The sequence below is a fragment of the Eulemur rufifrons genome, chromosome 7 (genome assembly GCF_041146395.1).
Source record: "Eulemur rufifrons isolate Redbay chromosome 7, OSU_ERuf_1, whole genome shotgun sequence".
Classification (NCBI taxonomy): domain Eukaryota; kingdom Metazoa; phylum Chordata; class Mammalia; order Primates; family Lemuridae; genus Eulemur; species Eulemur rufifrons.
The window spans coordinates 193,115,546-193,122,338 of record NC_090989.1 but is presented as its reverse complement, the minus strand read 5'-3'; positions in this window follow the sequence as shown (position 1 = coordinate 193,122,338).

The window sequence follows — 6,793 nt, the reverse complement described above, 5'->3', positions numbered from 1 at the left end:
AAGAGGCTCCCTGGACGGCCCTCTCCCCTGGTCCACGGACCTTATATAGGATCCCCGCCCAAGTGTAAACACTGAATACTTCTCCAGAAGCGAGAGTGTGGAACCTGATCCCTGGGGACTTGGGGCCAAGACAGACTTTTGCCTGTGGGAGCTACAGCAACTGGGGCGCTGAACAAGCGAAGTCACCGTCCTCTCCCCATAGCTAGTATCTTGCCGGCAGATAGAGTCAGAAACCTCCCCTATAGAGGAAGAACCAAAGGGAAACAAACAAACAAACAAACAGAGAATTTCGGTCTACTATTAGTGTGGACCCTGCCTGCCTTCTGAAAGACCACAACACAGTGTCCTAACTCACCAAAGCAGTCCTGGATCACTCCAATCCTCTAGGATTGGACCCATCAGAAGCAGTCCCCCAACGGAAACAGAAAAATCTCTGAACAATACACAACAGTCTCCCCCTCTTGCCAAAAGAAGCAGCATACCTAGACTGTTTCACAGCCTAAGAATAGAGCACAAAGAGTCCTGTTAACCAGACTAAACCTATAAGTAAAGATCCAACGATAAATCTAGATGGGAAGGGCCCAGCGAAAAAACACGGAGAGCACAAAGAATCAAATGGAAAGCTCATCCCCAAAGAGAAATACCAGCTCCCAACCATTTGACACAAACCAGACTCAAAACACCAACATGTCACAGGAAGAATTCCAATTATGGATTATAAACAAGCTGAATAATATACAAGAATCAATGGATAAACAACACAAGGAAAACACAAAAAAAATACAGGATTTGGAGGAAAAATTCACTAAAGAAATTGAAATATTGAAGAAAAACCAAACTGAACTCCTAGAAGTGAAGAATTCACTCAGAGAGCTACAAAACACTGTGGAAAGTCTCAAGAGCAGGGTAGATCAAACAGAGGAAAGAATCTCAGAAATTGAAGATAACTCCTTCCAACTAAATAAGTCAGTCACAGAGATAGATCGAAAAAGTAAGAGAAATGATCTGAGTCTTCAAGAAATGTGGGATTATGTGAAGAAACCTAACTTGAGAGTTATTGGCATTCCTGAGGGTGAAGAAGATAACAAGCAAGGGTTGGACAAGCTATTTGAAGACATAATCGAGGAAAATTTTCCAGGCCTTGCCAATACTCTAGACATACAGATTCAAGAAGCTCAAAGGACCCCTGGGAGATTCATAGCAAATAGGAAAACACCACGCCACGTAGTCATCAGGCTGACCAAAATATCCACTAAAGAGTCACTTCTCCGAGCTGTAAGGAGAAAGAAACAAGTAACTTACAAAGGAAAACCCATCAGAATTACGCCAGATTTCTCAGCTGAAACCTTACAAGCAAGAAGAGGTTGGGGCCCCATTTTCACGCTTCTGAAACAGAATAATGCCCAGCCTAGAATCTTGTACCCAGCTAAGCTAAGTTTTCTATACGAAGGAGAAATCAAGACATTCTCAGATAAACAAAGGTTGAGGGAATTCACCAAGACAAGACCAGCCCTCCAAGAAGTACTCAAAAGAGAATTACACACGGATCAGCACAAGAAAGATCCACAAATGTAAAACTACTCAAGAGCTAAAGATCAAATTCCAGATACCACAATGGCCCAGGAGAGAAAACATCACAATGAAGTTCTACCCAACAAGCTGAACAAAAAACTGTCTCACTTATCAGTTTTCTCAATAAATGTGAATGGCTTGAACTCCCCGCTCAAGAGACATAGACTGGCCCAATGGATAAAAAAATACAATCCAAGTATCTGCTGTCTTCAAGAAACTCACCTAACCTGCAAAGATGCATTTAGACTGAAAATAAAAGGATGGAAATCGATACTTCAAGCAAATGGTAACCAAAAGAAAGCTGGTGTGGCAATCTTAATTTCCAATAACTTAGCTTTCAAACCAACAAAAATAATAAAAGACAAAGATGGCTATTACATACTGATTAAAGGCACAATTCATCAAGAAGCCATGACTATACTCAATATATATGCACCCAACCTAGGTGCACCTAGATTCATAAAGCAAACCCTACTAGATCTGAACCAAATGATAGATAACAATACTGTAATAGCTGGAGACTTTAACACCCCACTGACAGTACAGGACAGATCCTCTAAACAGAAAATAAACAAAGACATAATGGACCTAAATAGAATGCTAGAACAAATGGGCATGGCTGACATCTATAGGACATTCTACCCAAAGTCCACAGAATATACATTCTTCTCATCAGCTCACGGGACATTCTCTAAGATTGACCATGTCCTAGGACATAAATCATGTCTTCAAAAATTCAAAAAAATAGAAATTATACCATGCATCTTCTCAGATCACAGCGGAATAAAAGTAACAATGATCACAAACAGAAACCCTCACTCTTACTCAAAGTCATGGAAGCTAAATAACCTTCTCCTGAATAATTATTCTATAAAAGAAGAAATCAAGATGGAAATCAAAAATTTCTTTGAATTAAATGACAATGGAGATACAACTTATCAAAATCTATGGGATGCAGCTAAAGCAGTCCTGAGAGGAAAATTCATATCCATAAATGCCTATATCAAAAAGACAGAAAACATGCAAATAGACAACCTAACGAATAGACTCAAAGAGCTGGAGAAAGAAGAACAGAACGATCCCAAACCCAGCAGAAGGCGAGAAATTACTAAGATCAAATCAGAACTAAATGAAAAGGACAACAAAGAAACTATAAGGGAAATTAATAAAACAAAAAGTTGGTTCTTTGAAAAGATAAACAAAATAGACACACCTCTGGCTAGACTAACCAAGAGCACAAAAGTAAAATCTCTAATAACCTCCATTAGGAACATGAAAGGAGACATCACAACCGATGCTACAGAGATACAAGATATCATCTATGAATTCTACAAAAATCTTTATGCACACAAACTGGAGAACGTGGAGGAAATGGACAAATTTTTAGAAACACATAGTCTTCCCAGGCTCAACCAGGAAGAAATAGAGTACCTGAACAGACCAATATCAAGAACCGAAATCGAAACAGCAATAAAAAACCTTCCCAAAAAGAAAAGCCCTGGTCCAGATGGGTTCACACCTGAATTTTACCATACATACAAAGAAGAACTGGTGCCCATCCTACATAAACTATTCTCCAATATTGAGAAGGATGGAGTTCTCCCCAACACGTTCTACCAAGCCAATATAACATTAATACCAAAACCTGGAAAGGACACAACAAAAATAGAGAACTACAGACCAATTTCCCTCATGAATATAGATGCAAAAATTTTCAATAAAATACTAGCAAATCGAATCCAAGTACTTATCAAAAAAGTAATCCACCACGACCAAGTGGGCTTCATCCCCGAGATGCAGGGGTGGTTCAACATACGTAAATCTATAAATGTAATTCACCACATAAATAGAAGCAAAAACAAAAACCATATGATACTCTCATTGGATGCAGAAAAAGCATTTGACAAAATTCAACACCCTTTTATGATAAAAACGCTTAACAAAATAGGCATTGATGGAACCTACCTAAAAATGATACAAGCCATATATGACAAACCCACAGCCAACATCATAGTGAATGGGGAAAAACTGAAAGCACTCCCACTTAGAACTGGAACCAGACAGGGCTGCCCATTGTCTCCATTACTTTTCAACATAGTATTGGAAGTCCTTGCGAGAGCTATCAGGCAAGAGAGCAGAATCAAGGGAGTCCAAATAGGGAAGGAAGAGATCAAACTCTCACTTTTTGCTGATGATATGATGTTATATCTGGAAAACCCCCAGGATTCAACCAAGAGACTCCTGGAATTGATTAACGAATACAGCAAAGTCTCAGGCTACAAAATTAATATACACAAATCAGAGGCATTTATATATGCCAATAACAGTCAATTGGAAAACCAAATTAAAGACTCAATACCCTTCAAAATAGCAACAAAGAAAATAAAATATCTAGGTATATATCTAACTAAAGAGGTAAAGGACCTCTATAAGGAAAACTATGAAACACTGAGAAAAGAAATAGCAGAACTTGCAAATAGATGGAAAAATATACCATGCTCGTGGATCGGAAGAATCAACATTGTTAAAATGTCTATACTACCCAAAGTGATCTACAGATTCAATGCAATCCCTATTAAATTACCAACATCATTCTTTACAGACATAGAGAAAATAATTATACACTTTGTATGGAATCAAAGAAGACCCCGTATAGCAAAAGCAATTTTAAGCAACAAAAACAAAATGGGAGGTATTAATTTGCCAGACCTCAAACTATACTACAAGGCCGTGGTTCTTAAAACAGCCTGGTATTGGCACAAGTGCAGGGACACAGACCAGTGGAACACAACAGAAAATCCAAATATAGAACCATCCTCATATAGTCACCTAATTTTTGACAAAGCAGGAAAGAATATACTCTGGGGACAAGAATCCCTATTCAACAAATGGTGCTGGGAGAATTGGTTAGCCACTTGTAGAAGACTGAAACAGGACCCACAGCTTTCACCTCTCACAAAAATCAAATCACGGTGGATAACAGACTTAAACCTTAGGCGTGATACAATCAGAATTCTAGAAGAAAATGTAGGAAAGACTCTTACAGACATTGGCCTAGGCAAAGAATTTATGAAGAAGACCCCCAAGGCAATCACAGCAGCAACAAAAATAAATGAATGGGACATGATTAAATTAAAAAGCTTCTGCACAGCCAAAGAAACAGTCCAGAGAATAAACAGACCACCTACAGAATGGGAAAAAATTTTTGCATACTACACATCAGATAAAGGACTGATAACAAGAATCTATTTAGAACTCAGGAAAATCAGCAAGAAAAAATCAAGCAACCCTATCAAAAAGTGGGCAAAGGACATGAATAGAAATTTTTCAAAAGAAGATATAAAAATGGCTAACAAACATATGAAAAAGTGTTCAACATCTCTAATCATCAGGGAAATGCAAATCAAAACCACAATGAGATATCACTTAACCCCAGTGAGAATGGCCTTTATCAAAAAAACCCAAAACAACACATGTTGGCGTGGGTGTGGAGAGACAGGAACACTCATACACTGCTGGTGGGACTGCAAACTAGTGCAACCCCTGTGGAAAGCATTATGGAGGTATCTTAAACAGATTCAAGTAGACCTGCCATTTGACCCAGCAATCCCATTACTGGGCATATACCCAAAGGAAAAAAGGTCATTCTGTAACAAAGGCACGTGTACCCAAATGTTTATAGCAGCACAATTCACAATAGCAAAGATGTGGAAACAACCCAAGTGCCCATCAATACATGATTGGATTAGTAAACTGTGGTATATGTATACCATGGAATATTACTCAGCTATAAGGAATGATGAAGATACGACATCTCTATGGTTCTCCTGGAGAGAGTTGGAACCCATTATATTAAGTGAAGTATCCCAAGAATGGAAAAACAAGCATCACATGTACTCACCAGAAAATTGGTTTCCCTGATCATCACCTAAATACAAATCTGGAAGTGACACCAATTGGACATCAGACTGAGGTGGGGGGTGGGGGAGGGGATGGGGGTATGCCTACACAATGAGTGCATTGTGCACCGTTTGGGGAGTGGTAACACTTGAAGGTGCTGACTTGGGAAAGGGGGGGTGGGGAAAAAAATATGAAACTATTGTTTTTAACTTGCACTGTTCACTTAATAATTTATCATGAATATTTCCCATATTATTTCATATCATTGTACAAGAAATAATGTATACATTATGAGGACATACTGTATCTAACAAGATATACTGTTAGACTCTTTGATTCTGTAAAATTAAATTGAAAAAAAAATAAATAAAATAAAATTAAATTAAACATTTCAAAAAAAAAAAAAAAATGAAGACTAGATCCTTCTTTACCTTCCAGTCACAAACTCACAACTGTGCAACACAGACCTTCCCTGTCCCCTCATGTGCACACAGTAAGTTCTCCTCTGCCTGTGTGGGGTCTGCTGTCTCATCAAGAGAATACTTAGACCAGATTCCTATGAAAACACTCTCACAGGATAATAATCAGTAGTATACTAGCCTTTCATTACATGCACCTGACATCTTCAGAACTGAAATGGATTCAGAGACCATGGGGCCATGACACAAGCCAGAACAAGATAATGTGTTTGAATCCAAAAAAACCCTCTTCTGCCTTGTCCTCTTGCCCAAATGCCAGGGAATGTGCCATGGGTGCTACTGAATCCATGCCTCTCTAGCGGCCTAAATCTGCAGTTCTGAATTCTGAATCTAAGCCCTGAGGTTTTCCAGGATGCATTAGAGCAGGTTCCATAAGGGAATCTCTCCTCCTGTTTTCCTTACCTCACTGTGACACCAGAGAATATACAGCAAATTTGATCCAACCTAGACCTGCCCTCAATCTGCAATTCAAAAGACAGGGGCAGACTTTGTACTAAGGATGTTTAAAAAACTCAAGGGAGACATTTTCTGCAGTGTATGAGATCAACATGGACTTTGTAAGTTGACTTTGAAAGGACTTTTCACGGTGGCATTAAAGAATTTTCTAAGTCTTATGTAGTGTCCTATTATAGTTGTGGGAGAAGAATAGAAAAGCTGGCATCACAACTAATTTTTTTTTTAGAAATTATTGGACACTTAGTACTCACCTTTTCTGGTATTTTAAGGATTAACTCACACAATGTAAAGGCTTCTTCACGGTGCAGCATACCATCCTTCTGAGCACACAGCACATGCTGAGTAGACATTGCATTATGCTGGTCTTCACTTTGGAAAATAATATC